General features: G+C 33.6%; 1 protein-coding gene across 6 annotated transcripts in view; it reads right to left on the reverse strand.

The window, feature by feature from the left end:
* Nrip1 (nuclear receptor interacting protein 1) overlaps positions 1 to 23,608 on the reverse strand; it is an 82,388-nt gene that overhangs the window by 8,962 nt on the left and 49,818 nt on the right. Inside the window, exon 4 of one of the 6 annotated variants that reach the window (XM_078044472.1) lies at positions 5,369 to 5,573. The exons of 4 other annotated variants lie outside the window; for them this stretch is intronic. The gene's annotated coding sequence lies outside the window, so the exon portion shown is untranslated. Of the gene's footprint in view, positions 1 to 5,368; positions 5,574 to 22,410; positions 22,593 to 23,608 lie in introns of those variants that run through there. One more of the 6 variants, XM_040286952.2, reaches the window with a different exon arrangement.

Below are 23,608 nucleotides of genomic sequence, written 5' to 3' on the forward strand. Positions count from 1 at the left end.
TGTCATCTTTGTAGACACTTCAATTATTTTTGTCTGTTTTAGGGCACTTGGAGATAAGTGATGGACTGATTCCCAAAAAAGTAAAATGGCTTAAAGAGATAAGAAAAATAAGACCACTAAAATTCCATAAAGTTCCTCCAAATTATAAAATGTTCTGATATATATGGTAATAACAAGATACAATGTTTTATTCTATTAAAAACACATTCACTACAATTTTTCAAAAGAAAATAAGTCACATAATATGATCTTTCCTACCAGTTAGAAATGTTCTCTTTAAAAATTCTTAAAATCTCAAGGTCCAAAGAAACCCTGATAATTCATCTCTAAATACTTAACAATATGAAATTATAAACTAAATCCTTTTATTAGTTTAAAATTATAAGCATAAAAATCTTTTAAATTTTATAAAACTGATATTTTACTGATTTATTAGCATGAAGCATGTTTGGTGAGACATTTATTAAAGAAACCAAATAATAAAAGAATTCTATGGAATCTTGACCATATATAGACAGATTCTAGGAAAATCTAAGTTCAATACACAGATTAGTTTAAAGAAATTAAATCTTAAATATCCTGTAATCAGCTTGAATTACAAGAGTGTATTTTTCACAGGGGTGCTCTGTATGTCCGGGGGTATGTATTTGAACCATTCAATGACTAACCTACATCCCAAGTCCTTTTTATTTTTTTTGAGACAAGATATTATAAATTGCCTATCTTGCTTTGGACTTGTGATACTTCTTTCTTAGCCTCTGGAGTGGCTGGGATTATACGAATGCCAGCCACCCCATCCAGCTGCACTTAAAAATATGAAAAATATGCACTTGAAAAGTATAAAATTACGTTGGAGTGTAAAAATTTTAAAAAACCCGTAAGTAATCTGCATATCAATAGTTTGTTGCCCTATGAGTCTTTAAACTAGTTCAACTATTTCCTATTTGGAAATATTTTATTAAGGAATGAGATTTTACTTAGATAAATGAAAGATGCATTTACCAGAATTACTGTATGTGGGATTGGTTTTGGTTGAGAATAGGTAAATAATAACAAAGGTTTTTCTCTAGTTGCTTTTGGATTCAATCTTACCTGTAATCAAATTCTCCCTTAAAAACACATTTAAATGATGTCACTTGGAATGTCTGAGGAATATCTCACGACTTCCAATTGTTTCCATGAAATCTTCCCCAATTTTTTTCTGCATTATCAGGTAATATCTCTTTGCATAATAAGTTTAAAGGGATTTCAGCAATGCAGCTTCAGGAGCATTTGGATTCTTAGTTTTAAAATACTAAAAAATCAGAAGGATCACTTAATTGTGACACTCAATAATAACTCCTATTGGGCAATATTACATATTATATGTGTGTGTATGCGGGGGGTAGGACTGGCATTAAACCTAGTACCCACCTATCACTGTGGATTATTTCATGGATGGCTTTTATATAATGCTTTTATATATAAGAAAGACACTGAGAGATTTCACTTAATATTAGTAGGAAAATATTAAAGTATAAAGAAGATTCCAAAGTCCTACCTATTGAACTTTTTATTTAAATAAATAATAGAGATCCAGGTAAAAACTTTAGAGAATGCTTAGCGTTCTCTAGTGTTGATGTTTTAAAAAATCTGAACAGGAAACACAAACTCAAGATTAATTTAACAGCAGGATATAACACCAAACATTTTACCCAAATGGAAGAATGAGCTTTCCAAACCAAACGACTTGAAAAATTAGAATACCTAAAAAACAATACTTCAATTTCTTAGAAGAAAGGAAAAGTAACATTTTAGATAAAGACTCTGAAGCTTCTTTAAAAAGTGAAGACTGCCAGGAGCAGTGGCTCACGCCTGTAATCCCCACAGGAGGCTGAGGCAGGATTGTGAGTTCAAGGTTAGCCTTAGCAAAAAGCAAGGTGCTAAACAACTAAAGTGAGACACTGTCTCTAAATAAAATACAAAAAACAGGGCTGGGGATGTGGCTCTGTGGTCAAGTGCCCCTGAGTTCAATCCTTGTTTACCCCCACCCCCCCAAAAGTGAAGACTACAGTGAATTCCTTATTCAACAGACTCACAACAGATGAGCAAAAGAATAAGACTGAAATTTCATTTATTAGAATATATTTCTAATTTCTTGAAAAAATAAATCAAAATTAGTATGTCTTTTGATAGAATTTGAATTATTCCAATGTATTAACTATCTTTGCAGTATTACCTTCATCAAAAGTAAAATGTGTGGTTTTACAGTTTAATGGGTACCACAAAAATGAATCTATTTAAAAACCTTCTGCTCAGGCCGGGGTTGTGGCTCAGTGGCCGGGCCTTTGCCTAGCGTGTTCAAGGCCCTGGGTTCCAGCCTCAGCACCATATAAAAATAACTAAATAAATAAAATAAAGGTATTGTGGCCAACTAACTAATATAGAAACATTCTGCTCAATTTAGGGTCTCAATAAAAAATTAGTCTTTGAAAGTTTCTTGCCCTCTCCCAGGGGCTCTCATTTTAGGTATATAAATACTCTGCAGAGAAGGTAACACGGAAACCACTGACTGATGCTGCAACAGGTAAGGCAGCCACACAACTGCTCTCCATCCCAACCTGAGGGACTTACATAATTTTGCCCTGGGGAAAATATGCTTCTAAATTTCAAGTCCATCAGCTTGAACTTGCTTATCAGCTGCTACCACAGGAGTAACACAGTGCCACTCACAACCTAGTAATAAAGACAAGGAGACACCACTGCTTGACTGACTTAAGTGTTCAAAAAAGGGACAAAAACACATAAGGATCTCTTCAACTCCAAAATTTTATTCCCATGTTCCAATTTGGCAAACTGTAGTTATAAAAATGACAAGCATTTTAACCAGAAAGATGATATACTGTCAGAGTTGTGGAAAGAACCCTCGTCAATCTGTTTTGTTGTGTTCTTAGTGAATTCTAGAGGAAGCAACTGGTTTTGTAATACCATAGACCTTACCTGCCCAATCCTCCAAAAGTTACTTATCATCATTATTTTTTTAAAGTAGGTCATAAAATTTTAAGTACATGTTTATTTAAAAGCTAAATATGTACTTAAAGTCAAACTGGTACTTTTGCTTACTTCATAAGGACTGTATACTGAATAAAATATAAGGAAATAGTAAAGAATTAGGATCCTTAAGGACATAGATAAATGCAAAAGAAAGATGGAATAATTGTCCTGGTGAAAGAAACAAATATCCTTATAGTTGACATAGCAAAATAAAAGTGGAGAGGGCCTCTTTGTTCTGAATTAGTCTCAAAAGGCTTATGTACATACAACAAATTCAAAAAATATGCTATTTGCTTTATTCTGCCTTTATAGTTTCTTTAAAAGAATTAAATTAATTTTAACTATATTTTTTTAAATCCAGGAAAAAACTAATTTTTACAAAGAAATGAGATTCATCATTAGCATTAGTGTCTATTCATTGTTTTCTTTTCTTAAACAATAATTTCTCTTTCTATGAAGTTTCAAAATTATAGTATTTTCTAGTCTCTATTAAAATAAAAAATATAATGGAAAATGGTTCTTTCTTCTATTGGAATTGTTTTGAGTGTTTATAGTATATACATACAGGGACATCCTTTGAATGGTGAATAAATCCAATTAACCTCAACTATGGTTTCCCTATCCCTAAAATAGATTTTGACATACAGATAGAAGCCCAAGGTCAAGGTCACAGATCATCAAGAAAGATTACCAGCAGACTGATGTAACAGCTGGCATTTGATCAAAGCTCCTAGGGTTTTTAGTACACTTAGCAGACACTCCTCATTTACTTATAGGGTACACTCTGTTTTTAAAAATACTCCACCCACCTTAAACATTTGCATTGCTTTTTATTATAATGTGAGTTCTGCTAGTACGGAATCATAGACAAAGAAGAGACCTGTGTGTTTGTTAGAATTTTGAATTTTTATGTGTGTCTATGTATGTATGTATGCATGCTATGCATATGTGCATGCTATCCATATCTGCATATTTGTAATAAATACTCTTGGCCATGTTGTAATTTTGAAATTAATGTAATTTATAGATCTGTAGAGGATATAGACCATACTCTCTCACATCTTCAAGCCTTTGCTCCAGTTGAGGTTGAAAGTAATAGTATGTTACAACTTCTTCCTAAACATACAGATTTAACTACAAAGTCCTGGTTCAACCAGAAAGTTTTATGCTGTATCCATAGTCCTCCATGACAATTTCCAAACCATACACATAGGGGAAGAAACTTCAGTTATCATCAAGGGATCAAGAACAATAAGTGATTTTAACTGAATATATTATTGAAGAATTCAATTAGCTAACAAAATCATGCCTTTGTTGCAGTGTTCAAACAAGATAATGAATTTATTTTAAGTTGCACTGTATGATAAATGTTCTTGCTGAAGCATTCTGATAAAGAAATCATTTCCTTTTTCTTTTCTTTTTCTTATGATTCTGGGGATAGGATCCAGTGTCTCACACATTCCAAGCAGATGCTCTATTACTGAGCTGCATCCCCTGATATAAAGAAACTATTTAAGGATTAATAATACTGTTGGGGCAAATTTATACTATAAAAGCTTTCCATGTTAAACAACTATCACCTGCTATATTTTAAGGAATTTGCAAATTACCTATGACACATGGACATGTAAATGTTCTCAAAATAAAGAGGAAAATATCAAATCGAATTACCAAATTAAATATCATGAGAAAGAAACGTCCTTTACTATGCAGAAGTAGACTGTGGGTATACTGAAATTACGGAAAATGGATGATAATCTGTACATTGAACTTTGATCAGAAACTCCACTGACATTCTTTTTGAAAACAAACAGAATTCTTTATAAAATACACTATATTAAAGTTTTTATTCGAGGAATCACTTATCAATTGACAAAAAATATTCTTTACTTGCTGCTATTTGGGTGAAAATGCTGATTTGCTATGAATGGACCATGTACTTTGATTTTCCAGAAATGATAAACATTATGTGACATCACTCTTGCCAGTACTGGCTCAGAACAGATTTTTAGATCAAAACTTTCAGCAGGATGTGGAAGATAAGTGTCTCTACAGACATAATCCATGGACAAATGGGCACAGCAACACTATCTGTAAAGGGAAAAAGTCAATAAAAATGACAAGGTCCCACTACAGATAATTAATAAACAAAACCAAATAATCTTATACACACAAGTTCTGTATATTTACATATTAGCAGATAATATTAAAATATGCTCTTCAATTAGGAAGATAAAGCTACTGGTATACCATCACTGGGCCATTACTTTAAATGGTTTCACATTTATTTAAGAAATTTTCATGAACACTTTCCCCTGACCTTTCTTTTGCTCACCTGTGTATATAACCAAGTGTTTCAAGTAATAAACTCAGTTTAACTGAAGAAGTTACTGTTAATCAGAGATCCAGCTTTGCTGTGTCCAGGTCTGACGTGTTCACTCCCTACAGCAGTGATGGCTTGCCACAGGTCTTGCCATGGCACCCACAACACAGAGATACAGATGAGGTAGTTGGGAGTTTAAGAGGAGGACTCCAGTGAACTGGAGGAGAAACAGGAATAGCAGAAGTCTAAGTAACATAGGTCGGGGCTTTTCTGACTTCACTGGACCAAAAATACTTCAGAACAACATTTTCTTGAACACTTAAAATCATCAAAAACAAATACTTAGTATCTATTATTCATATAATTTCATAAAGTTAAATCATTTTAATACAAAAGAACTAAATACTTTAGCTTTACAGAAATCTCGCATCGCTTTTCCAGGTTGGTTAGTTTTTTGAGATAGAATGATGGTGTGTGCAAGTATACATATACATATACTTTATATGTGTGTGCAAGTATACATATACACTATACTGAGTATAGTGTATATGTATATACACTTTAGTTTAACTCAATATCAATTATTTAAATCCTTGTATCAATTTCTTTCTGTTTATACCTTGTTTTGCCATTTGCTCTTTACCGTATTTTCAATTATAGCATTTGTATAAAATGAATATCTAGATTTATATCTAGATATTTTAATGGTATAAGGATGTAAGAAAGAAACAAGAGAGAAATAGGGTAATACAGATGAAGAAGTAGACTCATTTACTTACTGGCCTTCCTCCCATTTGTCCATCTAATCCCTATCATTATCATCATTTGATGAAACATATCAGAACAAAAAATGCTTAGAGAATGATTTAATATATCATGATTTGATATATTAAATCCCATTCACTTACAATCAAGCTAAGATACATCCTTTTTGGTTTTTTAGGTTATTGTTGTTGTTTTTTTGGTACCAGGGATTGAACTCAGGGTCACTCAACCACTGAGCCACATCCTTAGCCCTATTCTGTATTTTATTTTAGAGATAGAGTCTCACCGAGTTGCTCAGCGTCTTCACCATTGCTGAGGCTGGCTTTGAACTCGCGCTTCTCTGGCCTCAGCCTCCTGAGCTGCTGGGTCTTTTTCATTTCTTAAATCTTGGCTGAGGACACATCCTCTCTTCAGGAAGCCTTCCCCAAACTATAGACTAGGGGTAGATTATCTGTGCCTCTATAGCATTCAGGGAATCTTTCAATCATTCCACTTACAAAAGTGCATTTTGGTCTTTGTCTGCCTACCTCCTGACTACAGAGTAAACTCCTTATGGTCAAGAAATAAGTCTTTGTCATCTTTACAGCCCAGGACAGGTGACATAGCATTCCCAGTAGAACATGCAGGAATTCAACCTCTTGGAGCCTTAGTTTACAAAAGAGGTGTGGAGGGGAGGGGTTGTGATCCTAAGGTAGCTCAAGATTGTCTGTGTGAGTGGTATTGGGGATTGAACCCAGGGTTTTACACATGACAGGCAAGTGCTCTACCACGGAGCCCCTTTATTTTAAGACAGGGTCTCACTAAGCTGCCCAGGCTGGCCTCAAACCTGTGATTCTCTTGCCTCAGGGTGTAGCTGGGGCTATAGATATGTGCCACCACCTCTGACTTACCTATGATATGACGTTATTTCTAATGTTTGGCTTTTAAACTTAAGATATGTTTTTCTCCTAACTAAAAACTAACAAAAATGTACAAAATTAAAGAGTAATAAAGTTTCTTTTTTAATCTACAGGAAGTTCTGTGGATTTAGAAAACATGAGTGACTAACATTCTGGTAGAAAAACACAAGATTTATATATTTTAAAAATACATATTTTTAAAAGATTTTCTGTATTTTAAAAATGCATATTTTAAAGGATTTTATATGTTTATGTAATAAGAGACATTTATTTTAACATTTGTTTATAAAGGATCAATTATATTCATTTAGTTCCTTTAATTGCTGTTTTCCCAGTCAAGGTTAGTGAGATCTAGTATACACAGAGAAGGTATCAAGATGAGGAGAGGGGATGGGGGGATAGAAAGGATAGTAGAATGACAAAGACATTTATATCCCATCTGATTCAAACATATGATATGTCACGGTCATTGTACTGTCATGTGTAACTAATTAAAACAAATAAAAAAATTTTTTAAAAATGAGTATGTATATTTCAAAATACTGTTACCATTAAATTTTTCATATATTTCCTCTATAAAGAAGACAGGTAACACATTATTTAACACTGAAATATTATTATCTTGTGAAGATTTCCTTTGATGGAGTTATATTAAGAAATTAAATATCACATCAAAATATATTATTCCCTAAAACCAAACATATTTAAAAAAATAATTATAATAAAACAAGGAATGTAAGCCTTTACGAAATAAAGGTTTTTTTGTTTTTTTTTTAAACTGTATTAACCACAACTGATAGCAGGTAATAATTGTGCACCAAAGATCTTCAATCCTTTATATTATGTGATAAATTCTAGTTAAAGCTATTCTTAGCATGATTATTTTTCATTTGAACCCACATTTGTTGCTGACATCAAGTATAAGCTTTCATTTCATGGCTAAATAAAAATAAACGTAAACTAAAGTGATCCAATTAGAATATGTAAAAGTAATCAAATTACCTTTTATTCTTTTCTCCCTCAAATACTAAAGACTGAGAACCCAGGGGCACTTTACCATTGAGCTACATCTTCAGTTTTTTTGAATTTTTGATTTTGAGACAGGATCTCACTAAGTTGCTGAAGTTCACCTAAAATTTGTAATCCTGTCTCAGCCTCTGAAATAGTTGAGATTACAGGTGTGAGCCACTGCACCTAATTATTTTTTGAAGACTAAACCTGAAAGACTCAAGCCAAATTCAACAAAAACAAGTGTAATCCATGTAGGTCTGCCTTGAACACTAACATAGGACAAGACAACATATCACCATGCCTTTTGTACTACTTCTTACCATGCTGGCATGTTGCCATCAACAGAAATATAAAACCAGGGAAACCACTTCTTTGACCTGTATTAAAGATTAAAGTTCAGATGCATTCTTAGTTTTTGTCATGGTATTAAACATTAGTGTTTCTCAGGTCTGAGAAAGCTAAGAAGTCATATGGGTTTGGAAGAGATCTAACTTTTGATATGAATAAGACTGAGAAAACTCAGTTTTCTAAAATGTATAGCAAGACACTCTTTAATATGTATTAAAAACAAAACATTTCTTATTGTATTCCAGAAGCTATTTAGACATTTGTTTTAAGCATTTGGCTATCAAATCAATATTCCTTGACTATCATTATAAAATGGATTTGTAAGTACTTTATTCACTTGGATTAATAATTCATTTTTAAAGCTAAACAAACATCCCATCCTCCAGAATACTAGATAAACAACTTCGTAGGACTTGTATAAAATTTAAGAATGGCTATTTTTTTTTGGTACTGGGGATTGGATTCAGGGTACTCAGCTGATGAACCACATCCCCAGCCCTATTTTGTATTTTATTTAGAGACAGGGTCTCACTGAGTTGCTTAGTGCCTTGCTGTTGCTGACTTTGAACTTAAGATTCTCCTGTCTCAGCCTCCCGAATCCGATGGGATTACAGGTGGCCCACCATGCCCAGTAGAAGAGCTAATTCTTATGGAGTGAAATCTATTTTCCTCTAATGGGTCTATCGTCACCTATCATTTTCATAACATTATGGCTTACTAAATGATTCTCCAGTATGACAAAAGCACACCATTTAGATGAGAGGTAAAAGACAATCTCTTATTAATCAATTATTTCAAATGATGCTTTTTCCCCTTCATAACCTATCTGCTAACTCTGGTTGCCCAGTTTATTTCTGAAAACCTATAGTGACCATCAAGTGTCTTCTAAGGTGGTTATCTCTTGGGATAAAATGGTTCTGGGTTCAATTTCTGGCTCTTTCTATTATTGACTAAATCACTTTAACTTGGGCAAGTTAATCACTCTTAAAGTTTTTATCATCTATAGGTGCACAAAAATGAACACTTATTTCATACAACCATCTAGGGAATGCATATGACCATATTTATACAGCTTGGGCACAGGACAGTGCTAATAAGGGTTGTCCCTCGTTCAAAGAATTTGCTCTATATTTGTACAACTGTAACAATATAAAAGTCTTTCTTGGACAGAACTACAATGTCTCTTTAGTCTGATTATTGGTCCTTTTGGGGAGTTAGGAGACAAGACAAATCCTTCAGTTGCCTTTCAAACATTATAACATAGGTGCTGTGTTCCACTAACTGGCTCTCACACCACCATAAGGTCTAGACAGACAGTAAAACCCCGTCGTTGAAAAGAGCCTAGCAAAGGGCAAACAAAAGAAGACAAATGTTCCTGGGTTAGTCTGTGGTAGGTGCTGCAAAGATATAAATTGTTGGTTATAAAACCTCTTGGGGGCTCTCTGCATAGACTACTGACTCCTACTAAATGTTCTATGCACTTAGAAAGCTCTGCCTTTTCGTGGGTGCTTTAAAACTTAACCCTTCCTCAAATGAAATACCATGGTTTTTTTTTTTTTTTTTTTTTTTTTTTTTTAAATTCTCCTCATTACCAAACAAGGGCATTAACGGTCAGAACAATTAAGTGACTGGTTAATCATCCAGTAAGTAGCTGATCCAAAACCAAATCATGATCTTCTGAATTTTAGTCTTTCCTATTAAATTGCCACAGACAATAATAAAAATGGATTTGAAAACATTTGATAAGATCACACACGTTTGGAGAACTTTGAGAATTTTAGATTACTTTTCATACTCTAAAATTTTGTCTCTGCTATTTTAAGTCTCTTGTTTTTATTAGAAAGGCCACAAAGTACAGTAGTTACAAGAACAACCTCTGAATTCCTGACACTTCAATCACCAATGAATGATTCTGGTCAGTTTACTTTTCCATTCTGGGACTCGATTTCTTTAGCTGTAAAAATGGCATAATCGTATCTACCCATAAACCTATTTTATTAAATGAAATGTATAATATCTAGCATTTTCTAAGCACTTAATGAAATTTAAGTATTCTGTTATTTATAGACATAGAACTAGATGAAAGAGTTTTCTTAACATATTTCAGCTTGCTTGTCATCCTATATGTTCCTCGATGGTTAAGCCTATTTTTGTCTTTGTATTCCTATGCATGATACTTTAAGTATTTAGTACACTCTGTGTATAATGTGAAAAACTTAAAAAAAAAAAATTGGGGCATGTGAAATAATTTACTGAATCTAGCTAAATCTTTAATTTTATAATCTTATAAGACAGAGAAACTTAAAGCATGGAATAACTTCAAAGAACCTGTTCACTGACCCTCAGGGGACTGTATCAACCTTGCGAACCTGACTGAAACGGACCAGTCGTCTCTGTGCCTTAGAACTGAAATTCTGAGAAAGACAGAAGACTTCATTAAGGGTGGCCATAATGAGACATTTCATAGACAGGATAGAGAGGAATCAGTATACTGAGAGGAAAGAAGAAAGCAGGCGTGCAGTGAGAAGCAGAGATGAAGAGGGCAAATGAAAGAGAGAAGAGCAGCAAGTGACTGGCGAAGACTGCTTTCAAGGAGGTGCAGAGCAAGCCTGTCACTGGGTGCCTGTCACTGGGTTCCTGTCAAGCCTGTCAAGGGACTGCTGCATGCCTCTATTATATCCCCTAGTATTTAAGCTTGCTTGCGGGGGCTTCTGACCATGTCATCACAACATCACTAAGATTCTGTACTAACAATATGCATGCTAAACTGCACCTTTTATTCATGGTCCTAAAGAACTCTGTAAATATCAATGCTCTTTTTTCTATTTTTTTTTTCTATACTAAACTTCATGTCATGGTTAAAGAGCAACATGTATCTCTGAATTTCAAAGGAGGTAGGCTAACACTCATGAAGAGGTAAATAAAATGCCCAAGGTCATTCTTAAGTTTGTAGGGGCAGAGCTGATAACAGAATTTCAGATTTCTTATTCCCAGGGGCCTGCACTAACCAATAAACCAGCTGCTTCCCTTGATGGAACTAAAGTATGCCAATTATCCAAACTGTGTAGGAAACATTGACCAAAACAGGGGTTAATTGGACATTGGTTGTTTTAATTCCATAATCAGCTCTTTCCCTGAGCTACCCTGGGAGTGAATAACATATCTTTTGCAGGAATGGGAAGGAGGCCAGCACAGGCCATCTGGCTGAACATGTCCTTTCGTCAAGTTATCCTTACAGCTGTGTGAAACTTACTGAGGACTTGTTGAAGAACTTTATGGTACTATTTTCCCTCTATTCTATTAAATTTAAATGTAGATAAATTTTTATTTCCAATATTAGCCGGCAGTATCACTGATTATGAAGTTGTTACACATACATGAACAGAAATGGTCTGAGCATGGGTGCATGTGTGTACATAGAAACGAGTGGGTGCTGGGGAGATGAAGTCTGAAAAAAAAATTATTATTTTTTTTTTAAATTGAACTCAGGGGCATTTGACCACGAGCCATATCCCCAGACCTATTTTGTATTTTATTTAGAAACAGGGTCTCTCTCAGTTGCTTAGTGCCTCACTTTAGCTGAGGCTGGCTTTGAATGTGCCATCCTCCTGCCTCAGTCTCCTGAGCAGCTGGGATTACAAGCTTGTGACACTGCACCTGGCTGAAATGTTAAAAAAAAAAAAAAGTTGCATATTCAAAAAGAGGGCAATTCAGATGATGGCCAATAGAAAAGAAACAAACCAATTCCTTACACACGGGATCTACAACAAAATAATGGTCTTCCTGTTAATCAAGGGAAAAATAAGCTGTGAAGCAGCACAGGTACCTTATTTCTTTACTTCTCCCACTTTGTAATTTTGCTAATTGACTATTAATGGACTACTAAATTCAAGAATACTTCTTATACATCAGAATCAGATGCACATCTATAACATGATTTTAGTGCCACTAGCCTAAGAGCCACTCCAGCCCATAGCGCTATTTTTTCCCTACTATTCCTTCTTGCTTCCTGATTTCTTCCTCTTCTTTTGTCCATCTTTTAATTCTTCAGGCTTAAATTACTTCTACCTCTCTTACTTATGAACACTTCAGGTATTCAGAACTACAAAGGATTCTGACTGTCAGGAAGGCCAAATTCTTTATGTTGGGAATGGTACCGTGGAGTGAGATGGTGTGACTGCACTTAAACAATACCACTATAAATGCCTGTGAGTCAGAGCTGATTGATCAGACAGCTATAGATTGTACAGCTCTGAACAGGGTTCAAGAGAACCTTGAGCATGAATGGATGAAAGAAAAGCAAACTCAGAGAGAACGCCTTCACTCAATAAACAACCTCAGTACTGTGTCAACCAATTAGAAGAAAAGGGTCTATGAGAGGAAGCAACAGCAAGAACCATACAAGAGATGACTGCATCTTAAGGAAGACGTCAGTATTTATGCCAGTATGTGAGCAGTTATGGGAAATGAATTACTAAGTGGGTTGGGAGAATGCTGAAGCTGGCCAGCAAACAGACAGGATGGTACTTTCTCAGAGGGCTAGATTGCAAAATATTAGATACGTGAATCTTGATTCAGCTAACTTCTTCCATCCCTAGCCCCTAACTCTAGTAGAAAATGAGCATAGCATCTAATAGTAAGCAGCCTGCCATCAGAGTAGAATCCAAGTTTTCAGTGAGTCAGGAGAGGTCAGCTGTACCCAACCCTCTAGTGCTTCTATTGTTTCTTTTCATGTTGTAAACCACTGCGTTTTCACATCTCCAATTCTTCTTAAACTCCGGCCATCGTGGTCCTACATTACAGCCCTAGCCCAAAATGTTTGAACAACTGCCTAAAGGAAGGAGTCAGAAATACTAATTATTCTATGGTGGAATAATCAAGAAAAAAAGGCAGGCGTTTCTATTCCTGTAATTCTACAACTACTTCTCACTCAGTTCCTTCCTCTTGTCATTAACAGGATGGGGATGGGATCAACAGAGGAAAGATGAAATCTGGCCACGCGGTCCAACTCTTGGCACTCTGAAGCTGTGAGGGATTTTTAAGAAGGAAAAAAAAAGCATGTGATTTTCTATTTGTGCCTTACTCTACTCATTTGAATGCACACGTCCCAGCAAGATCCTCATTAAGATTCTGCTGCATGATCCTGGGCTCCAGTAATTTTACCTCCATATTACAGTTATTTTACCACCATATTATAAAGACCTTATTGAGAATATTCCTAGTACAGCTAAACCTAATCACTCTGCCTTTCTTTGCTCTACCTTTTAGGACTGATGCTCCTTGCAGGACTAAGTATGTATCCCCTCTGTAGATGGACTTAAATGTCTTACTTCAACTTCCTTCTTCTCTACAAAAAGAAAGACATTTTCAAGTGTCACTCCAGATTCATTTGCATTTGTTTTTTTACCATGGGTAATGAAAAGAAATTAATTAAAATATATGCATTAAATCAATCACATTTTCAAAAAGTAAACAGGATATAAAAGTAATATACTTTTCTATGGAAAGGAGAAAATAAAAGGAGACAAGGGGTTCACCATTGTATTTACCCTACAACATCCCAAGAGCTCAGATATGACAAAGATTCACAAAGATAACCCCCAATATGAAACTGGAAGATGACTATAAAAATATTGTCCATTTACATTTAAGATGGTAAGAAACCACATCTAGGATTAAAAAAAAAGTTGTTTTTCCTTCAATAACTTTTTTCTTTTTTCCCTTCTTTGACTATGTTTTCTCCTCTATTCTGAAGGTCTTACAGAGCCTAAAGGAGGCCCATTTTTTAAATAAACTACAGAGGTAAGGATATCATTTAAACAACAAAACCATAAATTCAGTTTTGAGTGTGGTTTATAATAGATTGCTTGAAATGGTTGATAAGTTTCTGCCTTCCACTTACATAAAAGAGTATCATTCAAATTTTCACAATCAAAAGCTAACTATTTTCTAAAACAACAATAAAAATATCCCAGTAATAATCATGGGTTTGCCACAAAATAATTAGCAAAGTTGATTTATCAAGAAGGGTGCCTTCCCTCGAAAAAAGTATGTGTATTACAGGAAGCATGACACAAAGGGGAGAAAAAACTACTTACTACCTGATATGTTAAAAACATCTACAGTATATACTAAAAAGAAATACCTAAATTTGGCAATATTTTTCTTTCACATATATTTAATAGCATAAACATTATGAAGTAGAACTGGTTGGAGCCTTTGTTCAGAATAAAAGGCTTAAGTGGAGTTCTACGTAATCAGAAAAAAAGGAAGAACAAAAATGAGATCAGAACACACATAAATTAAAATTTTCCTTGGATCTCTACTTTTAACTATATAATTTTTTAAAAAGGGCCAGCAAATAGCTGCTACTTGCCAAAACTTGGCAAAATTATAATTGAGAAGAGTAAAAAAAAAATTGGTTAACTATCCTTAAGAAAACAAACAAAAAAAACCCACTCTGTTTAACAATCAATTTTTAGTTATTATAAAACTGTTGATATGAAAAACACTTATGCAATTCCAGAGGGGAATTCTGGATTTGGCACTGTTAAGTATTTATGTCTTTATGTTATCAGTGATGAGCCTAGAGACAAAAGATGAGAAATAACAAAATCAAGACCAGTATTAACAACAAAAAAAATGGGGCTGAGAAAACTCTTTACACTTGACTTCATAAAACTATTTTACTGTATTGGTTACTCACAGGACTAGATATCACTATAATCCACCAATTGTCAATTTAAAATTGAAATCTAACAATTCAGATACTCTGCGATTCACTTTTGAAATAGCTTCATTTTATTCTCTCCAACAATTTTCACTATAAAAAAATTCTCACATTTTCATTTCTAAAAGATACAAGAGCTTAAAAACCTAACAATGGGACTCACCCCCTGCTTTGTGACTGGGTGAATCTGTCTAAACTTCAGTTTAGTATGTACAATATCAACTTGCTAATAGAGAAGTTGTAAAAATAAAAGATGAAATGTATATTCAACATCCAATACAGTGGTCCTTGAAAAGTAGTTCACTTTTTGCCTCATTTTGCTACTTATATCTGTGATATCTATAATGATTTATTTAACTGTTTTAATTTGATATCTAAATTAGAACCATGTTATATATTTTATTATCCCTTGGTAGTTTCTTATAAATAAATATCCATGATGAAGTTTAATTTATAAGTTAGGCACTATAAATAATAACTTATTTATAATAAGTTATCTATAATAATAACTTACCATGGATCTTAGCAACCTCAGGATGATTTTTTTCCTTTCCTTATTAAAATCAATGTCTTCCAATTTTATACTTAAAGGAAGCACTTTAAATCTTCTTTGGCATACCCAAATTGCTAGCATCACTGTGCTTTGGGAACACTATTAAGCAAAATAAGAATTACTTGGACCCAAACACTGTGACACAATGACAATATGATAAATAAGATGGCTATTAAATAAATAACAGGAGGATAGGGTATGCAATGTGGACACACTGGACAATGAAACAATTTGTGTCCCACTTGGGAAGGAATAAGATTTTATTATACTATTAAGAAGAATGAGCAATCTAAACTTATGAAGTATTCTGGAATTTTACACTTAGCATTTCCAGAACATAAGTGACCTTGGGTAACTGAAAACACAGAAAGCAAAACTGTGGATTGGGGTGTACTACTGTAATCCAAAACCTTGTATCATCACAGAGTAGTGTAATTAACAACAACGACAACAAAAAACGAAGACTTAACAGTTATTCCAATTTTAAATTAAGTGGTGGTACTATAAATACAGCCTCTGATCCAAATAAACAAATGGCAAATTTAAGTCGCACTCATGTACACAGATACATACATTCATACTATATGAAACGCATTCAGATAAGCAGAAATCCTAATATAAACTTGAACGATTTGAGTTTTAGCATAGGGTCTATCAGTACTTAAAATATTTACTGTGGCACCTTAGCTTAATTACTCTAAAAGTCTCAAAGTTTTTTTGTTTTGTTTTGTTTTATTTTTCCATAAAACATAAAAATAAACCCTATTGCAGAGAAGAGTTGGAAGGATTAGAGGCTGGGCTATATGACAAAGTTTCTTTAACAACAAAATACCAAATAATTACTTGAACCAAGCCATTAAAAACTGTTGCAGTTTGTCAAAACTCTTAAATTAAATCTTTAAAGTTATAAATGATTTTTAAAGTATTACTATTTCCATGAAATATAGTGTTCTAGATGGTTGGCAGAGATTTAATGTTTTATAAGAATTTTAATATTTCATGAATATGATAAAAGATAATTCTTAACATATATATAAACCCAAACCAACGCATATACCCTTGGCTTATGAAATTCTATCAAAAAAGACAGACTACTTTATCTGACAACTGCTGTGATCACTCATTTAGCTGTGTCTATATTTTTATTGTACCAGTTTCCTAACTGGCTCCCCTCCAACACAGTCTCCAAATTGTAGCCAATGCTATTTGTAATGGTGAACCCCTTGATTAAAAACTCATAATGGTTTCCCTTTTCACTTAGAATCGAGTCTGAATTCCTCTCTAGCCTAAGGTCTAGAAGGCATGGCATTAAATGTCTCCAGTGAATCTGACCAACCTTATCTCATACATCCAGTCTCTTGCTTATTACACCCTTCTAGTCAGGCAATGCCCAGCAGAAATGCAATGATACCTACGTGCAATTTTAAATATTTAGTAGCAACACTTAAAAAAAATTAAGAAGGTAAAATTAAAGTATATTTTGTTTAACCCAATTTATCCAAAATGTGGTGGTATCAATATAAAATTTTCATGACAATTTATATTTCTCTTGTACACTGGCATGTATTCATTTTACCCTTTTGTGTAGCTCAGGTAGGGAAAGCCACATGTGGCCAGTGGCTTTTGTCCTGAATGGCACAGCTCTAGCTACCTAGATTTCCTTTGATCCCAGAACATGGATGGAGCTTTTGTGCTCTCAGGCCTATGTATATACTTGGCTTTTCCTGAGACTGACTCCTTTGCCTCTTTCCATAACTCAGTTTAAATGTCACTTACGACAAACCTTTCCCGATGGTCTTTAATAAACCAGTCTCCTGTTTATTCTTTGCAGAGCACCCAGAGAACACAAAACTTCTCTCGTTCAGTAAGTATTTTTTCTTGTTTACCTGCTTTTCTTTCCTTTTTTTAAAAAAACATATTTATCACCTATCTTCCACCAATAGACTGTAATACCTATTACATGAGGACAAGGACTACTTTTATTCTGTTCACTATGAGCATGATTGAGCCATTAACTTTTTGCTCAATAACACGTCTAATCATGTTCCTTGTCTGACCACTTATTTATACACATAATTCTGGGAAACAAGTGGCAGACAGGCATACACATACACATACAATTCATATATATAAATTATGTAAACCAAATAAAAATGCTTATATGATATAACTGAAAATCCTTATATTTAAGAAATATGTCTTATAAATATCAAAAGAAATGAGTACTTCGTTTAAAATTATAAGTGTTATCTAATGAAAAAGTTAAAACATTGTTTAAACTCAATTCAAATCACAAGGTATGTTGAATATCCCTCCTCTGCTTTTCAGAGAAGATCATCATGCTGTTACTCCATTTGACATTTTCTCCTGTGAAGTCAGGTCACCCCAGTGTCATAAAGATTTACAAAAAATAAATAATAATAATAATAATAAAAATAATTGCCAAGAAATTTCTACAATTAAAGGGAAAAAGCAAAATATGGAAACAACTAGTGACACTTGAAGAAAGCTAAAAAAGTTTAGCTAAAATTTAAACAAATTAAAAATTTACCCTATCTGCTCTGGCCTCTCATTTTCCAAATCAATTACTATATTCTAAAGAAGGAGTCATGATTCATTTAGACATTTTACCCTTTCAGGTGAAAAGGTGAACAACGAAAATTATGCAGAGTCAGGTACAGGGACAGGTTTCTGTAATCCCAGTGAATCAGGAGGCTAGGGCAAGAGGATCACAAGCTCAACTGGAGCCTGGGTGACTTTCAGATAATTGTCTCATATTAAAAGTTTAAAAATGATGGGATGCAACGCAGAGGTCGAGTGCCTCTGGGTTCAATCCCCAGTAATGCAAACAAAACAGAACAAAATTTTTTTTAAAAAAATATGCAGTTTGATACATATTTTCATAATTAATACAAATAAATTCAATATTAATAAAAATTAAATAACTAACCAAGATAGTACATACTAAGGGAGAGGAAATCATATTATTAACCACAGAGCATTTGTTAAGTTAAAACTTGTGAATAAATTAATAGGTTCAAAACAGGAGTAAGAATTTTATTTACCATGCTATAATAAATATAAGATGGAAAGAATGTATCAACAATTCTGAAATGCCAAAACACCTCTAGTACATCATATTATAGTGACTTAGTCAAATCCTCTATTATTAATAAAAGGAAAAATAACACATCAGAAGAGGGAGATGGCTACCTTATACTCAGACACATGAACCCACAAAAAATTGTCATATAGATCTAGGTACTACATGTGTCTTCTCAGAAACCTGAAGAGGTAGATATAGCAATCGTCCTTATTTTGAATATGGAGAAACTGCACTATAGAAATGTTAATTTGCTTGTAAACTGTGGTCCACTATTGAACTAAAGGGTCAGGGCTAGAGATATCTTTTTCACTAATGGGGTAGAAAGGGCTAGAAACAGTTTTAACTGCCATCCCATCCCTATGGCCTGTTAAGCTTATAAACTTAGTTGTGAACATGAGACAAGCTCCACCTGTAATCCACACTTCCACTGTTCACTAGTTTCCCCACAGCCTCCATGTTTGCTCGGTTTGGTTTTTTAAGAGGATCCCTAGCTCCTTATTCATGTCTTCCCTGGAAATAAAATCTAGTCATAATTTCAGCCCAGGTGGATGAAGGCTTGAGCCACTCAACTAGTTTTGTCAGCCCTTGAACTGGGCACTAGATTTCTGGATCAACTTCCTTGGATACCTATATGAAATGTTCTGCTGGGACATACTTGCAAGTACCACTCTACCCTCTGAAGTCCAATCTCTCTGAGCAATCTGAATATTTCTTGAATTTCACAATTCAGCATTTAATTAACTTTGAAAGAGGTCAAGCCCAGTTGGTATCCCCCCGCCACCCGGGGAGGTCCCCATGGTTAGCTGCTTCCTTCCTTAGTCTAGTCATGGCTAAACTAATAAAGAGAATATTGCCCTAAGATATAAGTATCTAAAGTAGTTATCTGTGACTGCATTACTCATAAATTTATTTTAGACAATGTAATTCTATATAAAAATCTTTTGAATTTTTATATTATCCAATATTTTGTCACTCATTCTTGGCACAAAAGAATACTGAGCCCACATCCATAGGAAACAATCCACAACTCTGTGTGTGTGTATAATAAATTCTACAAGTGTTCTGGTTGAGTAATGTTAACATAATGTTATTTTAGAAGTTTTAAATGAAATAGTTGATACTATGAGGAAAAAATAATCTTCTTTGTTTCCCTAAAACCAGGAAGTTTCTGTTTTGGCTCTGGCTCAGGTACTAACCAGCTTTATAAAAGTGGCTAAGTATCAACCTATATAGTGTTCTCATCAGTTAAATGAGCTATTGATGCTAGTTTTCAATGTTCCTACTGCTCAAAGGATCCCAGTTTAAGCCTAACTAATGTGGAATAATAAACAATGAAAAGTTTGCTTAAAAAGTGACACCCACATACAGTTGTTATCTATGGGTAACTTTAACTTCATGGATTACTAGTTGCCAACGTATCAAATATTTGTTTTATCTCTCCAAAACTCAATCTACCTAGATCTTTCTAACTAATGTTAACATACAATTTTCTCGAATGGTTACAGTAACTGCTGATATTGGTTTGTTAGCATAATGGATCGAACGTCACAAAATGAAAATGTAAGAAACAGATTTCATAGCTTTAAAAAAAAACTCAGCTTCACAGATCAGCATCTGAGCAAAAAGAATGGAGGCAACTGAAAGTGCAGAACTCTTAAGGTACACTTTTGGAGGAAAAACAATTTCAAGCTCAATCACTTAACTATTCTGGAAAATAAAGTCTACATACCCGGTTCTCAGATTGGTTTTAAAAAAATGAATTCTTGTTCCATTAATGCCCATAATTCACTTAAATGCACACAGCACAAGCTGAAGTTATAAATGGGTAAAGAAATGTGGGGAGAGGAGTGAGCATCTGTTATTCACTCTTTTGACAAACATTTACTGAGCAACTATTATATGCCAGGTATAGGGTCAAGCATTGTAGGTAATTTGGTAAACCAAATAAAGTCCTTGTCTGTTAAAAACATCTCCCATTGCACCCACAAAATTTTTAAAAAAGCCAGAAAAAAATATAAATTTTTCTCTATCCTTTATTTTCTCTAGTTAATTTACCCCTCATACACACAAATATACACACAAAATACACATGCCAAGTATTTCTTTTGAAAGGTTGAAAGAGCCTAAGGTTTTCAAAATTTTAGGGTAACTTTAAAAATTAAAAACTAAACAAATGGAAAGATTTTAATAATTTTTATTTATAAAATAAATATTTTGATTCTTAGTTCTATGGTCTATTTTCCTCCACATTTTCTGATACTTTTTCCCCAATAAGGAAAAAAACCTCATAAAACTAGTTATCTAAATATTACTAATAAATTTATATCTATATTCAATATGAAACACTGGAATTCAAAAGTTCTTTGAAACACCCAGATCTTTCATAGATACCATGACCTGAAATACTTAATTATAATCACTGCTTCATGTCAGGGTTGGCATATTTGTATTTGTTATTAACCAATGTTTAAATTGCTCCTCTATTTGCCCATTTTCTACAAAAGTTATCTATGAGTAAGTCTAGATCAATGTCCATAACTTATGTGAAACCTGTATCCTATCTTTATAATTACTCTGTAACGAATAGTCATGTGCATGCTTAAATGAAAGCAAAATCTAATCTAAGCAATTTACAGTTATGTATTAATTTAAATATAAAAATAAACAATGGAAAATAACTTTAATTCCATGAATATACTAATATGAGCTATTTTGCTCTTTCTCTTAAATCAAGTGTTCTGATTGTAATCAAAGGATGGGGACAGGCAGCAAAGGGCACCTGCAGTTCACATGTGGTAGGAGGCTTGCTTGGACAAGAGGAATTTCTTTCTCTCCTCACAGCACAGATATACATGCAACCTGAAAAGTGTTGCTACAATTACCTTTCAAGAAATCCTAAAAATGGTAAAGAGTCTAACTCCAACAACGAGTATTTTAATTATTGTGTAAAATGTTAAAATATTTATTCAATTCATAATAGGCAATCCCAAACTATACACGATTGAAAAACATCCACAGAATTAAAAAAAAACAAAAACTACATGAAAAAAAAGAATGCAATTTCTTTCACTGCAACAGAATAAAATATATAGGGTTTATACAAATCAAAATAGCCAACAAATAAAGTAAACAACACATTTATTAATTTTCTTAATATAGTTTAAAGTAGTACACTGGCCACCTCTATTCTTTTTTTAATGAAAATCTCTTCTTTCTCTGTACCACATAGGACCTTTAAAAATACGACAAAAATAATTTGAAATGATTTCCTAAACTAATTATATCCATAACCACCTCCACGACATCTCCCATTTTGTAGTTTAAATCTTACAATAATAGCATGAATTTCATCTCTGTTTGACACATTTCAAGCAGGGAAGCAGATTAGTGCCTCAGAACACTTTATAGGGTTTCGTTATCAATCAGGTTATGTTCCCAGTGACGCCTTCAGCAAAATTATCTTATTCAAATGAACTCATGAACTAAAGTAAACAAAGCTGTAGCCCACAGCTGACATACTTTTCATTCATTTATTTCCTTTTTCTTTACTTAGAGTTAGAGCACGTGCCATAGAAAAAGTGCACCTTAAATATTCCTGGAGTGTCACAATATGTAATACAATAAAACAGATTACAGCCCTACCTTTCTTTCACAGCAGTGGTGCCAAGCACAGGTACACCGGAGCAATCAATTTGTTCTGCAGACAGTAAGGCTTTCATAGAATACTAATGCAAAAGCTCTTTTCTTTCTCCTTTGCCTTGACTCCCCAATGCCCAGGTCCCGACCAATACAAGGAGGAGGGCGGTGTGTCTTCTGCTGAGATAACCACAACTACTAATCAAGTATACGTGTACAAGGGCACAGGATTAAACCTCCACCAAGCTTGAGTCTTGAGAGCAGCTAAATACATGCACAGCATGGTCAAAATTAAACAGGCACACACACATACATACACATGCCATGAAAATACAGATGGGTCTACTTCAGTGAACTAATTCATCACAGTTTACTACTCCTCGTTTTTTATCTCAGAAGCATAAAATTACCTCCTGTTGAACTAAAGACTTAGATCCAACAGTACTCAACAACAATTGTTTTTCCAAAAATGAGAATCATGACTCTTTGAATTAAACATTCACTATTTTTAAAACAAGACATTTGTATCAATTGTAATTTTCAATACAGTTCTTATAGACTTATGCTTTCAAGTATGAATATAGGGTTAATAGACTCAGCATGTATTCTTATGACTTCACGTGTAAAAATGTATCATAAAAGCTTCAGTCTACTTCAAGAAAAGCACGCTCATTACTACTAATAAAAAATACACAAAGGTTTCCATTTATCTTGAAGTTTTTACATTAAGTGTAATTTTATGCTATTTAAATTTTTTTTCAGGTCTTAAAATGATCTTAAAAGCATCTTTAATACTTTATAATTAGGGTAACAATGGTATATTTGATCTAATAAATCTAGAGATTCCTTTCAACTAGATATTTCACTTGGCTTATTTTTCTTCCATTCAAAATATGAAAAGGTATGTCAATCATTAGGTAGTGTGATGAGAAAAGTTAAATATTTTTTTGACATCACACATTATCTCATTTTTGGAAATTAAGACAGGCAAATTAAAAACTATTGAAAAGTACTGATAGTTAAAAGGTTGCAAACTAAGCAATAATTTAGAAACATTCTAACTGAAGAAACTTATTAGGAGGCTTCCTAGACCAACTCTATTTTCATGTAAACAACTGCTTTCCACTGTTAAAATAACACATCTCATTCTGCATTCTTCCTTTTTCTTAAACAAAAAAAAAAACAACCAAAAAATAGAATCGGT

Source organism: Ictidomys tridecemlineatus, chromosome 3 (assembly GCF_052094955.1).
Source record: "Ictidomys tridecemlineatus isolate mIctTri1 chromosome 3, mIctTri1.hap1, whole genome shotgun sequence".
NCBI classification, from domain to species: domain Eukaryota; kingdom Metazoa; phylum Chordata; class Mammalia; order Rodentia; family Sciuridae; genus Ictidomys; species Ictidomys tridecemlineatus.